Raw genomic sequence first — 17,775 nt, forward strand, 5'->3', positions numbered from 1 at the left:
CAGGATGTGGTTTGCCCTCTTGGCTGCCAGGGCACACTGCTGACTCGTATTGAGCCTGCTGTCGACCAGCAACCCCAGATCCCTTTCTGCAGGGCTGCTCTCCAGCCACTCCTCTCCCAAGTTATACTTGTGCCCAGCGTTACTCCATCCTAGGTGCAGAATCCGGCATTTCGACTTGTTAAACTTCTTGCCAATAATCACTGCCCAACGCTCCAATCTCTCTAGATCCCTCTGCAAGGCCTCCTGTCCCTCAAGACAGCCAACAGCACCTCCCAGTTTGGTATCATCAGCAAACTTGCTAATGGTGCATTCAACTCCTGCATCCAGATCGTTGATAAGTATATTGAACAGAACTGGCCCTAGAGTTGAGCCCTGAGGAACGCCGCTGCTCACTGGTTGCCAGCCAGATGAAGCCTCATTCACTACAACCCTTTGAGCCCTGCCCTTCAGCCAGTTCTTCACCCAGCTCACCGTGAACCCGCTCATCCCACAGTAGCCCCTGTCTGCCCCTGACCCTGGCTCATCACTTGCCGTACCTGGGGCTGTTGATGACCCTGTTAACCAGCACCCAGCTCTGCCCGCCCTGTGGGGCTGCTCCCCTTGGAGAGGCAACAGCCTGCGACAGGGTCACCCTCAGCCCCTGGCTCCCCATCCCCTGGGAGCAGCCAGCCCTCACTGAGCCTGACAGCAGGAGACTGTGCTTTGGGGTCTATAACAACATCTTCATTTTTTCCCGATGCATAAGAAACGTCCTTAGACTTTGCTCTAATTAACAATAGCACAAAGCAAAATTTCAACAACAAAACCAAATAAAGATCACCCAAACCAGGCAAAACAACAAAGCATATCAAACCTACCAAAACAAACAAAAAAAATCACTGCGTAGGACTCTAATGTGAGAAAAGGTAAGAGAACAAACAGTATTTAAAGGATATTAGTCACATTGTTTAATATATTACCATCAGACACTTGGATAACTTTATGACAAGCATGTTATATAAAAACTTATGTAGAAATACAGCATTAAGCTTAACCATGTACATATATTTCCTCTGCCATCTTACAAGTACATGCAACTGTTTTAATAAAAAAAAATTAACTGAGGAACAGTATTCTGAAAAGGAAGCCAAAGGGAGGAACACATTTTGGAACATACATCTGGAGTTCTTCTGTTACTGTAACTAGCCACTGTGATCCCTCACAGCTAAATCAAACGTACATCCTCGTTAGCAGAAGCCATTTCTATACCACAGATGTTTAAACTGTAGAAAAGTAAATGTTGGTTACCGGTTAACCCAAAGTAATTAAGTTAAAGAGGTGACTGAACATAAGAAATAGTTATAAAACTGATCAGCCTAACAACTCATTCTGGTGCCATAACTGCAGTTTGTAAATATAAACAAAAATTAAATTCTTATTGGTAACAGCGTGACTAACACTGCAGTCTAATTTTAAACATCTGGATTTAACACCAGAAAATGCATATCACAAATAATTTTTAGAAAGTCTTAGTCAGGTTTTCTTTCAGATTTACACTAATGCTGCCATCACCTGTAATGTGGTAACTCCTATCACAATGATATGGTGGGACCTCCTGTAGATGAATGGGTACAAATAGAACCACATTGACCTAAACCTTGCATTGATATTTCCTAAACAGTTCATGCAAAGTCATCTTCAACCCTCCTTTCTATTACAGACTGTTTTCATTAGAGTTTACACTGAAATATGTAAAGCCACAACTTTACATGCACCAAAATGAAAACACAGAAAAAACATTAAGATCAGAGTAATTAAAAAAGAAATTAAGTAACATCAGCAACCATCACCTAAATTGTGAGACATAACAGTATTCGTTCTCTGGCTGTCATCATTAGTAGGTTCCTAGAAAGACAGTCATCAAAATCCAAAGATCATTACCAATGAAGCAGCAAGAGATGAGTAGTTTTGAAAATAGAGACTACATATTGCTGGGATTAAATTTGCATCTGAAGTATGGAACACCTTTTCTCTTTTTACAGCACTGTCTTCTCAAATGGATAGAAGAACTACTAGATAAACACAAGCTGTAAAAACAAATGAGCCACAGGAATCCTTGTGTCTCCACCGCACTTGTGAGTTATGACTGCCTTCTTGTGGTTTCACAGACTTCACTCTTACCACTTCTAAGACTGATCTCAACTGAGGTCTTACTCTACTCAGCAGACGTTTCTATCAATCTGCAAAAGAATGCAGATGAAATAAACTTCACTTCACTAAGCATTAGGAGGAATTAAATACACTGACACTAACTTGAAGATATTAAAATTAAATATGGAATCTCACACTAAGGGATATACTTTGGGCCAAATCCTGCACACATTTCTTGAAGTTAAGTATTCCAGCTGAAGTGAACAGAAATTAATCTAATAGCATTAATATGGGAAGCAAAAGGTGGTTTGGTGACTATTTGTTTGTAGGCTCTATTTCAAAACCCCCACCCTTCCAAAATGCTAACGTGCCTTTTTTGTCATGTCATAAAGTAGATTTGCTATACAAATGAAATAATGAGACAATAAAAGTATATGCTGGCTCAAGGATGTGACAGAAATGTAGCCCACTGGGAAATTAACACCGAAAAGAACAAAATACATTCTAAAAATGTAATGTTTACTTACGCAAAATACAATATAAATGTAGACATACATGACCTATTTTAGTGTACTTGAAAAAACACAACTGATTTACCAAAAACAGTAATATTCCAGATTTCAGAAATGCGTGCATGCTGCTTTTAATGCTGATTTGACTTTATAACTGAAAATTATAGTCCATATTACTATTCTGTATAATTATAAGATTATTGGTTAGTTGGGTGATTCCCAACAACATGTGATGTGGTACATTTACCACAGGCTGCATTCGCCTGCTCTTGCCTGCACTGCCTACCAGCTGATCATTCCAGAATCAGCTACAAACACCCCAGGGTGTCTCCACACTAGGAAGTTGTGTGAACCACAGGAACACATCTGTTGAGCAAAACAACTCGTGTTGGTGGACTCGATGTCTGCACTACACATATGCCAACTTCCCCTTTCCCTTTTCCTTCAACTAGTTCTAGTCTGGTCCCACGGACGCGATGCCCATTAGTTGCTAAAGCACATTAGGTCCCCCTGGATCATCTCTTCCAGTCATGTTCATCCAGAAGAAATCCACTGCATGAACTCTCAGACTGGTCCATGATGTGAAACAAAAGATGATCATGATGCTCAGGAGGCTCACTCCAAAAACAAACTGATCCACATTAAAACACTAATATGTAGATGCACCTCAGATACTTCTAACATCTCTCACAAACACACAAGAGTAGTATTTCAGTGCTTCCTACTAGACTAGATTTCCCTCAGAAGCCATACTGTTTCAGGGCCATTCAGGGCAGCTTTCTGGACTTGCAAAACACGTAGGGTTCTGGTGTCTCATGTCCTTACAGAACTAAGCATAAAAAAAAAAAATAATAACAACCACACATTTTTAGATCATCTAAAATGTCCATTATAAATAGTCTAACTATATATGAACACAGGAAACTCCATGCAGGTTGCATTGTCATGGAATCATTTCTGATTACAGAACTGCTAAGTGCATTGTACTACATACCAGCCATGTGATGTTTTACTGTATTTTCTCCTATTCTGTTCCGGTATGTATGGGAGGGACACCATCACATACCACACTTGTCTCTTTGGCAAGAGTATGTGTACACACCTGCCCTTAAAACTTAACAGCTCTTCAGCACCCATGTTATTGTAACTCAATATCAGGCACCATCAAATTTTATGCTCACATTCTTGTACTTAACATACTAATTATTTCCAATATAATTGCATGAAATTCACATGACAAATTTCAGGAATGTATTTCCTTTCTCTTTGGCATGTGTTATTAGTTTACAAGATACTAAATACTTCAAGCAGTAGTAGCAGCCATATCCACCACAAGCTGACCGATACATATATTTTCATTTCCCTTTAAAAGAAAAACAAACAAACAAATTAATAAATTCCATGCAGTACCTTTCTCATCAGAAAATATTTGTGACAAATAGTCCCTATCTTATTCCAATTGTCTTGATATATTACTATAAAATTTCTCCTCTTTGATCTGTGAAAGGCAAAAAGCTCAATAAACATCATTGCCAATATAAATACTTAGTCTCACTATCCCAAGTTCTTTTAATATTGTAAAAGCATGCCGAAAAGTGTAATCTCAGCAGTAAAAAACAGCACAAATAATGATCCTACAGATGAAATATGCAGTCTAATATTTGACTATAATTATACATTGGTAGTTCCACAGACCCATTCATATTTATAAATAAAGTTTTTTATACAAAAATCCTATTTTAGAAGAATTATTGAAGTGCATAGCAAAGCCCTCAAAAGCAACAAGTGTCAAAATTAACACAGTCCTTGGAGCTCTAACAGTTGTTTAAAACAGTCTTTGGGGATTTTTTCCTTTTTCCATAGAAGACCTGGCTCAGTGAGTGAAGTGCACCTCACTAGACCTGGGAATTCCTAGAAACGTTTGCAAAAGGGTTCTGTGGTCATTCAGGAACTAAAGAACTGCCCAAATTAAAATGACCCTTGGACTCATAAACAGAACAGCCTATTTTCAATCTGAACAAAAAACCAACACAATATTGTTAACATACATTCAGAAAGCACTAATTCAAAGAAACATATGTCAGCCACACAAAAAAAGCTTTCACCACAGCAGTTAAAGCAGCATTTCAGGAAGAAGTCGTTTTTCCCAGACACATTTTAATTGCTACAGTCTTTCCATACATCTGCCTTCATCGTAGACATTACAGAAAGACAGACAAGATGTAATAGGTACAGTTTCATTAGCCCTCAACTTTATTGTCTCATCTCTAAAGCACAACCCAACAACAAATCACACCGAGGAAGTTAACACTCTTCTCTCCATTGCCCCTATTGGTTTGGCCCTCGGCCTGTCCCTTCCAACCCAGTTCTCACTTCTGCAGAAAGCCACCACACAGGACTGCCACATTAAGCCAATAATAAAGACTGGCGGATGCCAGTTGCGTACTAGTCAGGTACTATATATCACATCACGTATTGAATGTCCTCCTCCTAATTGTATCATGTAACTAAGAGGTAGTCGTGGCCCCCTTCCCTTGACTTTAGCTCTGTGCTGCTCTCCTTCCTCAGCTCTCAGACCTGTAAACCCCGTTCGTATTTCTCTCCAGACCGCATTTTTACTCCCATCCTATTTTAAGGAACTGCAACAGCTCCCAGAACAGCAAAGGCTGCAATGACCGTGTGTTGACAATGGATGGAAAACAGTCATCAAGTGAAGGAGCACGCAGAAGGGTGGGTGATTCTTTCCCTTTCCACTTGAAATTTAATATGCCTGCTAACCTGATCCTAGCTGGGATCCTTCAGCCCTGCAACACCAATAGCATATTCCTGAGAGAAGAGCCAGCCTTTTAATGCAGGTTACAATAGAAACAACCAATTTCTTCCATTTTTCTTAGGAGCTTTTTCCAGTTTGTTAAGAACTGTATGCCACAAGAAACATATATTACACAGGAAAATTGCTGCAGTCCAGTCTTCTAGACCACGCTGCAACCAACCTAAGACTGCAAAAGGACAGATGAGAGGGAGAAGAATCAGCATGAAATTCTATTATTTGAGAAAGATATAACACACTAAAACTACTTACACAGTTCGAGCTACAGGGATATTAACTGGATCTTTCTACAGTAACAATCTTCAGTGGAAGATTTACGTTGCCTCATCATATTGTCATAAACCTTTCCACAAATATAAAAGCCTTTCGTGTGTCAGCTTTCTAGAATACAGTCTGATAACTAGCTAATGAAGACATACCATAAAAAGAAAATAAATCTCTCTTCAAGGCAGGACTGTAGCATTTGTCATTAACACGTCTGGTTACCAGAGATATAGCTGTTACGCAGAGCAATCATTTCCTGACAGGTCCATCATGTTTCAGACATTTCTGGCATCAGGTGAAAGAGTTAAAAATTAAGACAGGTTAATTTGCATTGAAGTTATTGAAAGGCTTGTAATATGACAGGTGTCAAAGCTCAGCCTAAGTCCCTACCCAAGCCACAGTACCGTAAAACCTCCAGTTAATGTAACAATTGGATATGGAATTTTCACATAATTCCACTGCAAGGATCACACAAGTTCTAAAGCCTAGAATTTTCTTTTAGATCTTTGATCTAAATCAACAGTCACAAAAGAAAAACATTATAATGTAAAGCCTTAAGCTCATAAAATGTGGGCAGCTGAGGTTAATACCAGTTGTCAACATCTTGAATTATCAACAAGCTTTTTATATTAAAATTTTGTTTCTCTTTAAGAAAGAGAAACATTTATTTTTGCAGAACTAACATATATTTCAGTTGTTCCATCTTTGGAAAGTCTCAGATACTGGTGGTACGCTCCAGGAACTCTATCCCAATTATAATGTTTCCTTCCATTTTACCAGCCTTCTCACCTGTGTAAAGCAATTAAGAAAGACAGTGAAGTGAAGTGGGTTGTGGTACTACAAATACGTTGATAATATTCAAGTTTCTTTTTTATTGGACTGAGGAGCTCTGCTTGATTTGTTTTCTCAGTGGGAAGGTCATGGATGAGAACAACTTGACTGAGGCTTGATCTATACCAGATGGATCTAGTAGGTATGAGTAAGCATCTTAGGGGCATGAAAATCTGACATCTGCTGCTATATTAAGAGGATAAGTCAAGCCTGTTGATGAAACTTACAGGGATGCTTTGGAATCCCTGAGGGCACCTGGATACATAGAGTAACAATCAGTAACTGGGCAATATCTCATTTTTTAAAAAAAATATTTATTTACTGTCTTTAGTGGTACTCAGCTCTGGTTACATCAAAAATTGCTTCTACCTTCCCTTACCATCTGAAGGAATCTCTTCTAAAAATATCTTAATTTGAAGACAAGGTGCTTTGCATCTGGCAAATAACAGGCAATTCAGTTTTACTTTGTCCTAATGGCATAGTATCATTTACTACCCCTCTGAATTGTAAAGGATGATGTCAAGATGCAGTAAGATGGTATTTAACGAATTTAAGTTAATTGTCTTTAAACAGCATCCTGGGAATTTTCTTGGTTTTGTCTATAAATTCTGAACAGACATTTCCAGTATATTTGCACTGGCCTAAGCTTATTTCCATTGAAACCACTGGATACATTACTATCAACTGTAGGGATATAAGACTCAGGCCAGCAACGAAAGCTCCAGAAAAATCCTGTATTAAACTACTAATCATATAAATGGGAGAACTGAGAAGTATCAGTCAGAAGGGTGAAAGATCTCCAGCTAAAGAAAACAATATGAGCTTACACTACATAAACGTGTAAAGCTTTTTAGTCTTTAAAACTACCTGTGAGTCATGCTTTCTATCCCAAATCAAAGGCAGCCAGCATATTCTTTAGGAAACTCTAAATGTTCATTCCTTTCTACAATTTGGAAAATGGCTGAGGATAGGTTTAACTTTCAAGGTTAGTCCGCATTGCTGCTCTTTTCTTCTACTTAAGAAAAGGAAGGTTTTGAACACTGGAAAGAGGCTCGAAGTAATTATTATTTGCTGTTGCACATTTATCGCCACTGTAATTACAGCTTTGGTGCTGTCCAGTGCTCAAATGTATATGTGTGTGGTTCTATGATTAAACTAAATTTTTTACAAGATCAGCTAATATGCTGCATGTGTAGCGTCGAATGCATTCCTACTCCACTTGGTCAACGAGGATCCATTGGGTAGAAAATGCATGAAATTTACCAAAAGCCTGCTGTCTTTCACACTGTTTTTCAATTTTTTAACTCAAAGAAAAAATCCAACAATAAGCTGCTAGCTGCAAAAATCTACATCTTCTTTCCTTGTTTATTCTGACAAACATGTCCCATAGCTGCTACTAAGTACTATATGAAGAGTGACACACACCACATTAATTGGATGATTTTTACCTCTTTGTGTCAGTTTGTCTAACCCCCAATGTTCCTTCCACCTACTGCAGATCCAAACTGACCAATGTTTAGCTAATTCATGATCTCTCAGTTCATAGCTGCATAGAAAGAAATCTCAAAACAGAGGAAAGCCTCAAGCTCTCCTAGTTCCAATTCCCCTCCCAAAATTGCTAGTTATGAATCAAATGTCAACATACTATACACTCTTTGTGACTAAGAAAAATGGGGTCAGGTAACGATGTGATTCATTATTGTCTAGTTGTAGTTACACAGTAATGTGATTTCATTGTTTTCAAAGGAGCTATAACTATCACCTAATTGAAAAAACAAAACAAAAAAAAAAAAACCACAAAAAACAAACACCCTGTTGAACTAGTTTCTGTGTAGAAACACAAATTCTGAAAAAAATTTACAAACGGTCACTGTATTAGGACACATTATTATTAATATTATTGTTATCACCCCTTCCTCAGCGTTCAACTATTTGCTGCCTCACGTATCTGGTCATCCATGTACTAAATTCCAACAAAACCCGAAGTCTTCCAGCAACTGAGGTTAAGAAATTAATTTATAGTGTCTAGGTCCAAAAATGCCCTGAGGCCTGACTGGAATGTTCCAATAGTACAAAGAAATCATTAACAGTTAAAAAGCATTATCAACTAACCACAAATGATGTATAGCCCTAGATCTATGGCCTAAATCACAAGATGAGAAACCATGTTCATGTATGTGAACTGTGATTACTTGTGTTCTTTTTTTTAATATAAGTTAATGTGAAGATAACTCCTCTAAAGAGTAATCCATTAAAAAAAAAAACAAAAAAACAAAAAACAGAACTACGCTTATAAATTCTTGTAAGCATGGCAAGGAAGGTTGAACTATGTTTGCACTGGATTAAATCACTACGTTATTCTCACCCAATCTTCAGCATCAACCTCAACCTCTGACTCTCTGGACAGAAAACATTTGTTCTGAAGCAATCTTATTATTTCCCTCATATTATCTTATTACGGGATCCACAGCAGCTGGATTGCAACCCTCACAGGCAGAAAAGACAAAGTCTTCACTACCTCAGCTATGTTTGCAATTTGAGTTGTGACCACTTAAGCAATTACAGTGGCAGCAGTTTGTCAAACTTCTGACTTGAAAGACAACATGCTTGTACTAGATGGTGCCCAACATACTGCCTGGGGAGGCCACTGCACTTTCTCTACTGTGTAGGAATAAAACATATGTACAGCTCTTCTCTCATCACACGACCAAACTTTACTATATATGTGCAATACAGTAAATCCAGCACTTCTGAAAATGCACAAACACATGCATAAGAAGATTCAAAGCTTTTCCTGAAGAACTGGGATTACTATTCATTCAGAATACATGTAAGTAAATCACAGTATTGACTCAAGAGAGCAGGCTGCCATCACCCCAACATATTTCTGGTTGAAAACTCTCCAGAGCATAAGTTCGTCATGTTTGGAAAGCAGGAATTGTTCAGAAAGCCAAAGCAGCCTGTTCCTTTGTCCCTCTTTTCTCACAATCCATCAATGTGGTTAAAGTCTTTAGCAAAGACAGAAATGAGGAGCAAGCTCCCATCACCAGGACACCCTCAGCCCATAAACTGCCTCTAGACTCCCAAGTTACTTTTAGGAAAGAAATGAATGAAAACAAGCTGAAAAGAAGCCAGCTACAGGTCAGCAGCATTACCTGGACAGGCTGCACACTTGAGCACCTCTGGTCTAGAACAAACTTAATGTTTATTTGCCTGCATTGGTATACGTGACAGGACCACAAATTAGCTAGAACTTTGTGGTGAATTTTCTTGGAAGTTTTACCTGTAACTGGACTTTCCAATGAAGACAAAAGGATTTTCAAACCACATTTTTACTAAACTACAAACAAGAAAAATTAGCCTTTTTAAACCAAGTAAAACTCCATGCAGCTGAGAAAGAACAGAAATAAAAAATATTTACAGAAAACTCTTCCTACGCCCATTGCGTCTGTTCTCTGTTTCCAGCCTTAGTTTCAATTAATTGTGTCACAGTAAAATCTACAGTCCCCTCTACTCCTAGACAATTTCTCTTCCCAGCACCGTGTGCCTGCTGGAGGTCACCTATCTCCAACTTTCTCCCTTCTGAGACTCTCTGTCTCTTCTTTTGCTTCTCCTGCAAGTTCTGGAGCCATGCCTACCTCAGGAATCTCAGCTCCTTACTAGAGGAGTCGCTCCCTTGGCAAGCTTAAGTCAAGTCACTTCTGTTTTAAAGGAACATAATGTAACATACAGACCAAGGAAAAAAAAAGCAAAACATGCAGTGTCCATAGAGATATAATAAGCCACAGGTTTTTTTTCTGGTGAAAGATGCATGTATTTTCCTGTATTATATTTTCCATACATGAATATTTTTACATAACTTTGATGTCATACCTCTTTGACAGTCTAGAGACACATTGGTGAAAATACGGTTCACAGAAGTCAAGGGAAATTTGATAAAAACTTTGGGCTGGGGTTGTTCCCCAAATCGGGAAATATCTGATATTCTTTTTGGTGGATGGAAATGAATGTGTGATTCTTTTTAATCAGAGATGAAAGGAACAGTACTCTACTTTCAAGTTTAAAGGGTTCACTTACCTTTCAACACCCCCAGTTCGTCTTCGTGTCCTGTGATCTCTTGGACATTAAAAGACTAAAAAAGGGATACAACTAGAGTTGGGATACCAAGTTCACAGCACTCTTCTTTGTTGACAAGGGCTGCATGGACCTAGTGTTCATACATGGACCTGATCCAGCTGAAATCAACAGAAGGCTTTTCATGGACTTCAAAGGTTTTTGAAATATAAGCCCTTATAAGGCTCAGCTGTGGGAAAGGTCAAAAAATGAAGATTCTTGGTGTAAACCCCTAGTGCTTTTTTGGTGCAAGGTTTACATTTGCTAGGCGCTGACTACTTATTATCAATATGAATGTGTCTTTCTTCTGTATCATATTCCTGATACTCGGTCATTAATTGTATTTTCGATCTTTAAAAATATGGATGCTAAGTAAGAGCACTTTCTTTTCCTGTTTACAGAAGTTGGATATGTACTGAAATCCAGATAATCACAGAAAGCAAAAATTCACACAGAATAGCTGATGGAGATGTAGACCAGCTTGTGAATAATAATCTCCATTTGTAGACACACATAAATTCAGCACCCAGTCTTAAGAAGTTTGCCCTTTGCAAAATGACAAATGTTCAGCATCTGGGAAATCAGTCCAGTTTTCAAGCTGTCTCAGAAATGTATTGGGTTTTTTTTTCCTTATAGGACACTTACTAAACCAAACACATTTAAATACAGTTGAGCACTAGTTAATCACAGAGACAACCCATATGCAGACAATGAATAATGTTTTAATAATAGTTTTAACATTAACACTACCTAGCTTATAACCTTTCACTCTGTAGTAAGAGGATATATGTTCAAATGGAAAAAGGATTTACATTTTAGAACTCCCAGTGTTTTTCTTTCAAAAGTTTTCTAATGCTTTTCAAAAGCAACATCTCCTCCCCCTCCCCAACACATGCCTGTGACATTGAAACTATGCTTTGCCAATATTTTCTATACATAAAACGTCTGCCTCAAAACATATTAGTAACATGCCTATTGGTTTTATTGCATTTGGTATCAGGCACATTTACCAAATTAACAGCAATTTTAATTTTATGAACAAGAGCAAGATGGCATAAAGAATTTTTTTCTAATATGTAAGCATCCACAAGTAAAATGCGAGAAAAGTATCTTGGCAACTCTTATTTTCAGTACAATTACTCACCATTCGTTTACATTTTCATACAGTTCATTTGATGTGTATTTAAAACTTACACTTGAGGCACAGCCAAACATTCTAATTTGGGAAAGCAATGGTCAAGGTTACGGTCCCAAATTTGAGTAATGAAAACTGCTGGGAAAAAACGACCAGGGTCTGTAACCCTGCATTCATATCAACTGTGCAAGACTTCACTGATGCCAAAGAGATTTGAGTTTGGTTATAAGAAAGTGAGCATAGCTCCCACTGAAATCAGGGAGGTTCATACCAGACCAGGATACAACTGCAAAGACTAACGGTGGCTCAATTCCACAATATGGTGAATAATGCAGGTGTTTTCACTTAGACACAACCATCATTATTCAAAACGAACCTTTCGTCTTCAAAGTTTTAGACATACATAAGATGTTAGAAGATCTGTGCACCTCTTGTTCACGACAGCAAATCTCAATAATAAGAGCACACCAAATGCCAGAATAATTATCCAGATCATATGCCATATGAACAATAAAAACAGAAGAATGATTGGGAATTTTAACAAGTTTTGAGAAAATCATAAAGTAATGAAAAATGTTTAAATTCATCTGTGGAAAGAACTTAACAGCAGTATGCTTTATGAGACATATGAAAGTCAGAATTATTTAACACAAGGACTATTTTTGGAAAGGAGATGAGAACTGAAATGGCAACACAAGCAGATGGCACACATTCCCTAAGTAGTAACATGCAGAAAAGATTGTGAACATGTCCCTAAAGATCTAAGCAAACTCGACGCCTGGGCAGCCTATCCATTGGAACTGAAACATTCCAGGAATAACACACTACATACCTACAACATCTCATTACAAAAGCACTACATATCTTTTTGAAAGATTTCATGAAAAGTAATTTAGGGTTTTGGAATTATTCAAGACAGTTACAATAAATGGTTTCTTCACGATCTCCATCTTCTCTACAGCAGAGCACAAAGAAGCACATGCACCCTAGACTCTCAGCCTAGCCTACAGCCTGACCTACATCTGGAATCAATTGCAGATTTTTGCAGGTGCAGTCACTTTGGAGTTACAAGCAATTTGAAGGCAGATGTGCTGGCATTGAGACAACTAGCTGCCTGACTTGTAGGTAAAATCTGGTATTGGGTATCTAGAGGTAGTCACTTGCACACTATTTGCTTGCAGATATAAAATCTGAGAACCTTTTATTATTTATTTAAAAGAATTGCCTGTTTTTCCTCAGAAACTTCAGTTGTCCTGACAGGCCATCTACAACAGTGAAAAAATAGCAGTGAAAACAACTTCCTACCACCATATAGTTATCAGTCACTCAATGTAACAAACTTTTAAGGCCTTACTGTTTCCTCTTACAGCTATTAAACATTATGCAACATATAGATCTATTAGCCTAAAAGAACATTTTGCCATCCTTTCAAAAACAATTTTGAGTTAGCCTCAGCTGATCTAGCTTAGTACTAATTCCTAATTTCTAGTACATTACTATTAGATCTATACTAAATCACACTTACGAGGGGAAATCTCTCAATAATTTCCCTTCATATATCATGAAACTGGCTTACCACTTGAGGGATGTCTACACTGTATCAAAAGTTTCAACTGTAATTCATCCACTACTCAAATAAGTTAGCTTAGGTATGAATACAGAACCCTATGTGACCAAGCTCATCCACACTGTTGCTGATATGCTTTTAAACAGTATCCATCCGAACAAGTTTAAAGCAGTATTTCATGAGCCTATTCAAGCAGCAGTCACAATTCTGGATCACACTCCATGTATACATCCCAAAGGTACCTGGATTTCCCTCTTAAGAATAAAGAAATGGATTTGCTAAGATTCAATTTACTATTGAGGACTACCCAAACACCAGGAAAAAAAAAAAAAAAGAAAACCACAGTGAGATGTACCAGTATCTAAAAATACAGGTAAAAAAAATATCGGACTGGATTTAGCATTAGCATTTTGTTTTTAATGCGTTGACAACCATAAATGTCCATATATAAACTAATGTAAGAAAAATGTAAATAGTGAAAATGCACTTAGAAATGAGTACCAATATTTAGCACGCATTGTATCTTTGAAATGTAACTACTACTATTCTCTGTACTAGTCACTCCTCTGCATCTGGAAAGCTGGGTCCAGTGCTGGGCTCCCCAGTACATGAGAGACATGGACTTAGTGGAGCAAGTACAGCAAAGGGCCACTAAGATTAAGGGATTGTAGCATGTCTCATATGAGAAGAGGTTGAGAGAACCGGGATTGTTTAGCCTGGAACAGAAAAAGGTCAGGGGGTTCTCATCAATGTTTATAAATATCTGATGAGAGGGAGTAAAGAAGATGGAGCCAGGCTCTTCTCAGTGGTGCCCAGAAACAGGACAAGAGGCAAGGGGGGGAAACTGAAACACGGGAAATTCCATCTGAACGTAAGAAAACACTTTTTTTTTTTTTACTGTGAGAGTGGTTGAACACTAGAACAGGTTGCCAAGAGGTGCCATCCAGCCTCAACTACTCTGTCACTCTGAGAGCATGTGGCTGAGGCCCCTCTCTGTTCCTGTGACGCCATACAGAAAACACGGACGGTCAGTCTGACTGGCAACTACCGCCAACCTCCTGCTGCCGCCATTCTTCCATCCTCTGGCATGTTCTACCACCCTCTTAGCTTCTGACCCAGTAAAGAAGATTGACACCTCCTCTACTTTAGCTAACTTGTCAAGTTGCACGTATTAAGCAGGAAGACACTTGAGAGGTCTGTAACAGATGGCAACTAAGACAAAAGATCCATGAGTTCACAGGTCCAAGTAAACTGCTCTCCATACCATTTTTATGCTGTACATTTAGCCTATATGCTTACACTGATGTTCAAGCTCTCATTCACAAAGAAAGCTTTTAATCATGCTGTTTTCTGAACACGGCTCACATGGCTGGCAGTGGAGGTTAAAATCCAAACTGTGTTTTCACTCAACTTGAAAACAGAACGCTAAAGGTCACTGCCATGCCCGCCTCCCCAAAATGGAATGAGTTCATCCACAACTAATATCACAGATCGGAAAGGCTACACCCATAGACAGCAATGCAAGGAATTTAGTCTCACTCCACTAAAACAGGTAGGTTATACAGAAAAGCTCTAGCTAAACTAATCTGAGTATTCAGGCCTCTTTTCCAGCTAGCTATACATCGTCCCTATTTATACCCATACCCTTTTCAGGAACACAACAATTTGTGCAGTAACTGTGACCTCATTTTCATGAGGGTTTTAGCTACTGTACTAGGTTACTATAAAGCTAGATTCATAAAAAAAACTTTGGGTACATCAAGTTAGAATCCCTGACTTTTTCCTGTACATCCGCTAAAACGCTGAGAAGGGAACTGCCGTAATGTGAAAATGATGAGGGAAAGAATGCATCCAATGACATCACCTTTCTTTACAACCTCAGTCCCTAAAACAGTGTGCTTTCTTCCACACAGGATTCATAATCCTGATGTTTCTTGTGGAGCCAGGCACCCTTAACCCTTCCTTTCATTCCAAAATACAGGAGGAATCTCCCTTCCTTTCTTCTAAGGGCAGTTTTTGGGTTCCTCACTAACACAGAGACATGCTCTTTTAGACAACGGCCCAATGGGTACAACACTGATTATAATACAGGACTGCCAGGTTCAAATCTACATCTTCTCCACTGTAGGCAGGCCACTTGATTGTCATGCTCTTGCTTGCTGGAAGAACACTCGGCATTGTCCCATGTTCAAGTGATTTGCAGAGAATTTTGCCAGAAGCAAAGCACAGCAATAGGAACTCTACTCTACTTGTCAATACAGTCACCCAGGAGCATGGATGGGTTCCAGTAATGCTCCAATTACTCCCATATACATGTTATACAACAGTCATAGTAAAACCCCGGTCTTAACACCCAAAATAGCTAAAAGCGAGTATCCTTAACATTACGGTAGAGAGCCGTGTTCTCTTTTCCCTACTCCTTCTGGTCACAGGTCAATGAATGCTTCATTCAGTGCTGTCCAGTGGCCCAAGTTACACAGTTGGGATAAAAATGTTTTCTCTCATCTGCAAAAGTCCAAAGCAAGCTAAAGCTCAACTCCAGGAAGACAGAAGAGATATGTTGGAGTCCCTTCATTCATACATAGAACATCATTCTCTACTGTAGATGTGTATGTAATTAATATGCTGGTATATAAAAGAAGAAACCAGTATGACCCATTCTGCTTACATTTTTTGTTTGTTTGCTTTTTTAGGAAAGGACTTTGTGCCAGCATGTTCTGTGTGAAACTTCCTGGCCTGTAGGTAGGCCATAGATAGATATAGAACATACATATTTCATTGGGCTATAAGACCTATGTGGTGCGATATCTCTCATATTGATCCCAAATGTCCTTTGGTGTCATCTCTACTCAGAATTCCCCAACACTCCCAAAACTGGAAAACTCCCCTGGCCATGGGAATTTTATAGCAAAAAGCAGGCATCTATGCCTCTTCCACAGGCGTTCTGAAGATCACACACTTTTGATTTAGGTGACTAATTCTTCTTCTAGCCCACATAAATAGCCTACAGGGAAAAAAAAAAATTATATGACCTGTGCATCAGTTAAAATAATTTCCTACTGAGAATGCACCTTTAAAATGGGCTTAGAATTGCTTCCCAAATGTAAATTAACAAACAGTCTTTTTTAAAAAAAACTAATACGTCTCTTGACCCTTTCACAAATAGGGATGATAAAGAAAAATGGGTGAAAACTCTCCGTGGGGGAAAATGAATGAAAATCTCTTGTGAGCATTTTGGAAATTTGAAAAATATCAGTTGGCATTCAAACAAGGGAGCCAGGAGGCATAGAATTAATCCTGATTTCCTGTTCATACATCTTGGCCCTCATTCTCTGTAAAAGGTTGCTAGTGATGTGGTTTTGGTACCATGAACTACGTGAAATGAACTCCCTCTGAAGTATCGGCGAGTCCACCTCCCATGAAGCATCCAGCTGCTGTCTCCCTGACCGCCACCGCTGCGGCTGTACCTAAAGCAGGGCTGGGAAATATGTGCGTCAGTCTTCTTTCAATTCTTGTCCTAAGCAGGAGACATTAGAGTTCCTTCCTGCTCCAGTTGGGACGAGCTAGTGTTCAGTTCGCTTCAAAGGTTGAATCAGATTACAAGATAAGTGGGCATCTCTGAAATGAAAAGATCTCCAGAAATTGCTACCAGTTGAGATGAAAGGAGGGGGGGGGAGTGGTGGTGGTGTTTAGAAGGAGGGAGAAGAGAGGGGGATGAAAGGAGGACAGTATCCTTTAGCCCTCATGGAATAATATGGTGCAGACCTGCATGTCCTACAGTCCACTGTGTATTATCAGTCTCCTGTGAGAACACTGGATGCTCGGTGTACTCTAAAACTCTCCTGCTTTCCTTCATTAAAAAACAATGGAAAGCTTAACTTTTATAAACGAGAGCACTTTATCGTCCAAACGTTACAGTCGTTTCATGTCTACCAGGAGTTTAATCCCTGGTAATTTAGATAAATTACCGTGTGCTTTACCAGGTTGCTGTTAAAACTCCGACATTTTCAACTGATAACAAAAAACCAGCCAGTTATCAAGTCCTAACTGAGTAATTTGCAGCTTATTTCACACTGGCTAATTAAAATGTAATCACTATTGTTTGGTAATGTGCATTCTGTCAGCAGTTTTACGTCGGAAAAGAAATCTTGCCAAGAAAACACAAAAAAAGCCTTTCACCAGGAATTGGCTTGATCTAAACTGCCTCTTTAGCCACTGAAACTGTAAAGCAAGTAAGTTACAACCGCCTGACAACGCAATAAAAAATACTAATCCCCCTCCAGGATAATGAACTATTTTAATGGGTACCCTCCTTTCAAGCCATCCCGTGAAGCGGAGACCACGTTAACAGCGAGCGCTCCGCCGCCCCCGGCCCCAGCGGAGCCGCGGAAGA

The sequence above is a fragment of the Pygoscelis adeliae genome, unplaced genomic scaffold, assembly GCF_000699105.1.
Source record: "Pygoscelis adeliae isolate BGI_AS28 unplaced genomic scaffold, ASM69910v1 Scaffold69, whole genome shotgun sequence".
NCBI lineage: Eukaryota > Metazoa > Chordata > Aves > Sphenisciformes > Spheniscidae > Pygoscelis > Pygoscelis adeliae.